A 3,970-nucleotide genomic window follows, 5' to 3' on the forward strand; every position below is an offset into this window, starting at 1 on the left:
TTTTATAGTCACACTGTATATGTTTTTCAAAGGTGCTGCCTCCGCCACTGTGCTCGTCTTTGCTTTCCCTCTGTAGCATCCTCCCAACTTTGTACTACTGAGTTAATGGGTGCCCTGTTTTTAATCTCCAGCCACCTAGGGAAAGGCCCTTCCCTCACCGTGCTCATGGTGCTAGCCAAGAGTAATGCTGTGTAGTTTGCACTGCTCAGTTAGCATTGGGCTTCTTAACCCATTGCCAACATATTTGGAAATACAGATTGGCAAGTGGATATTTTGGTTGAGTTGGGATAGAGCTTCTCCTGTAGCCTAGTGTTAAAAACGGTTCTGGGACATTGGGCATGGCAGTCGCTGGAACAAGCAAAGTGACACCACGTGCCAAGGCAGGTCAGCAGTTTCTGAGCATGAAATGTCAAGGCCTTGTGGTGGGGAAAGAAAAGTATGTGTGGCAGAGGCTCTGTAGGGAGTGTCAGGCTAGGAGTCAGGGCCTGAATTCCGATCGTGGCTCTGCCTCAGTGTGCTGTGCGACCTGGGATAACTCCTTTGAATCCGCGGCTCTGGTCTTTCCTGTCCATACAACAAGGAAGTTGGTCTAGATCATGTTCAGAATCTGCTGCAGCTCCTTGACTGTGGTATGGTCTGCAGAGCCTTGGATGGGTACCACCGATATCATAGTTGTCCAGAGGGTGTGGGTCAACAGGGAAGAATTGATTACTGCATTGGCTTAGCTTCCTGTCCTCACAGTTTTGGGATTTGGGTCCTGAGGACTAGAAGTTCAGTAAGATAAACATATACATGTTATTGAAGCACTGCATAAAACTTACGTGGATATCAGTTTATTCTCTCCTCTGATCATATTTTAAATACCTTAGAGGAACTGGTGATTTGAAGGAAAGGTGTGAAGACTAGTCTTTGAAAGGAAGGATCCTTTTGCAAGGATTTGTGTTCTTCATTTAGCTTTTACCAAATGGACCCTTTAGACAAGACACATTTCGATAAAGTCTCAAGCCTAAACGGTTTATGGAAGACAGGACTTGACTCTCCATGCCCTCCCACCTCCTCAGGATTAGGGCAGGGAACAGCAGACCCTCAGCACAGATGTGAACTGAGAGAAATTTTGCTTTGCTTCACCTACTGATCCATCTGGAAATCTTGTTAATGTGCAGCTTCTGGAGTGGGACCTGAGATTTTGCATTTCTTGTAAGCTTCCAGGTTATGCCAGCTCTGCCTGCCTGGTCAGCACACTTCTGTGTAGCAAGGTTTCAGAGGACTCTGTGAAGTTTTTACTTACTCTCTCCCCACCCTCACCCCCACCCCCACAATTGGGTTAGGTACACATTGTGTACAGCAGTGTGCCGGTTATCATCCTCTCTCAGAATTTATCACTTAAGCACTTAAACACAACCATGCAGAACACAATACAAAAAATGCTCACACACATAATGAAAGTATAGAAACAGAACTAATTCCTAGCCAAATAAAGGATAATGAAACCAGAAGCCTAAAGCATCTTGCTCTACTGTTAATGGTATTTATGAGTTTATAACAGTTTTCAACCTGGGCTATGCATTAGAAATAGTATTTTGTAAATAACTAGTCCCACCTGGCCCCACTCCCAGAAGATTCTGATTCTGTTGACCCAGGTTGCGGCTTGGTCCTCTACATTTTGGGAAAACTTTATTGGAAATTATGGTACATCACTGGGATTGAGAACCAGTGGTGTCGAGCTCACAGATGTGCCTCATTTGATCCTTAACCTTGTGAGGTCATGCAGAAGTGAGGAAATGATGCTCAGAGAAGAACCATCTTGTACCAGTCCAGTAGCTAGTAAACAGCAAAAGAGAAGTTCTGTCCCAGCTCTCTCTATTCCAAACAAATGGTCCCTCCCACCTGTCTGCCCCTGTCCCATCCCTCAAAGTTCTGTAAAGGATTTGTTTTGTCCTGAGAGCCAGATCATACCCAGAGTGTACTTTGGTGTCTCCATTCATGGACAGATATATGTTCATTTCACTGTTGAGCAGTTCCTTACCTGAAGTGGAAATGCAAAAGCATTTCTTGGTAGATGCTGTAGGGAATAGACAAATTTATTGCAGTTCACAATCCCCCACCCGGCCAAATCATGGACACAGCCAGCCAGTAGGGGAGGTAAGACTTGTTCACAGCTGTCAGGTACCTCATTAGCGCATGTCTTCACGTGCATCTGTAGCTCAGAGCAAATGCCACCTCCTCCAGGAGGAAGGAAGGCCTCCTGGAGGAGGTGGCATCTGAGTTAAGTCTTTAGAGTTGGCATTTGGACAGATGGAGATTCAGAAAGAGGCGAACCTTTGCTAGATGCAAGGTCCTGTTGAAGATTCAAGATGATGAGACACATAACCAGGAGGCAGTGAGAACACGGTGAATTTCCAAATTGGGCAGTAGCATGATCAACACTGTGCTCCAGGAGGAAGATGAGAAGGTGCAACTGAGTTTAGAGAAGACTGGAGCCCGGGAGATGAGGTGGGAGGGTCTGGCCCTGGTTAGGACGAGATGATAAGAGGATCTAGAGGAGGCTGTAGTTGGACTGAGGGAGAGCAAAGTGAAGGGCACTGCAGAGGTGGAATCAGTCAGGCTTGGCAGTTGATTGCTTTTGTTGGAGAGGAGGGGCGAGGTGTTAAAGCTAGATGCCTGAAAGAATAATGCTGCTGATTAAAATAGAGGTAGAAAGGATGCATTTCTGGCTCTGACCCAAACCAGGAGAGGCCAAGAGATGAACTAATGCTGTTACCTGCCACTCAGCCTCAAACACGAGCCCCTGTGCCCATCTCTGCTTTGCTTGTCCCCTCTTTGCTCCGACTTCTGCCTCTTCTCTCTGTCCATCCTACGCTCTAGCCCCTCCTTGGGTCCTTGTCAGCCCCCTCATTTGGTGCTGCCTCTGCCCCCAGTACTTCCATTGCAGCTGGTGGTGCACGTCACCATCTCTTATAATAGCTTTGTGCCAGAAAGAGCAGAAAAGGTTCTTTCCTTAGTGTCCCATGTTGTATAAAGGGGCATTGGCTGAGGGGGGCTGGTGGTCCCCATGTATGCCTATCACAGCCCCTTTACAAAGGTCAAACACGGAATCCTACCCTGTTATGCAGCAAAAATTTAGGGAATGTTTTAGGAATTTTGCAGAGAGAATCATAAAATGCATTGACCTTTTTTTTTCCCCTTAGAAGAGAGTGGAGGAAGAGAGGTGGCATGGTGGCAGAGTGCATTTGAGTTGTCAACAGCCTCTGCAGTGTCAGGTCAATTACATCAGCACTTGGCCTGGACCAGGGGAAGGAATGGCTCTGCCTCCTTGGAATGTCAGAAGGACCCGATAATTATATTTGGCAAAGCCACGAGGAGTGGTTCTATAATGTCATTGCTAAGAATTACCCTTTTAATAGCATTTCTGGATGTCTGAGTTTTTCAAGTGGAGTGACACTTCTTTTCTGCTGTGGGTTTCCTTTTTGTTGGGCTGCTTCCAACCGGTCCTCCTGTTCTCCCTCACCCTTGCATTGATATCAGTTCATATTTTCTATCTTCCACCTTCCCGGCCCTGTTCCTCCAGCTCCTCCTTCTGGACCCACAACAGCTCCCACTCTCCCCTGTTTCAGAGGTGGAGTCATGTGAGAACGGGTGTGAGGGAAATATTTGCCAAAGGGCAGCACATTCAACATCGGGTAGCAACGAGGTGCCGCGTACCTTAGACTAGCCAGACTGTGGACAACCTGCTTCCAGGCTGCGTCTGCTACTTTTGTGTTGGTGGGACTCAGAAGTCATGGGAAGGATCACCAGTGATCCATGACAGCGACAAAGTCTTTACCTAACCGTGCCATATATTATGCTCTTCAACACAATTTACTAATCTTTGCCTCCGTTTCTCCATCTGTGAAAGTGGTGTAATACTTATCTACCTCCCTTAAATGTTGTGAAGATTAGTCTATGTTAGTAAAGCACTTTTGAAATAAAG

Source organism: Lutra lutra, chromosome 13 (assembly GCF_902655055.1).
Source record: "Lutra lutra chromosome 13, mLutLut1.2, whole genome shotgun sequence".
Taxonomy (NCBI): domain Eukaryota; kingdom Metazoa; phylum Chordata; class Mammalia; order Carnivora; family Mustelidae; genus Lutra; species Lutra lutra.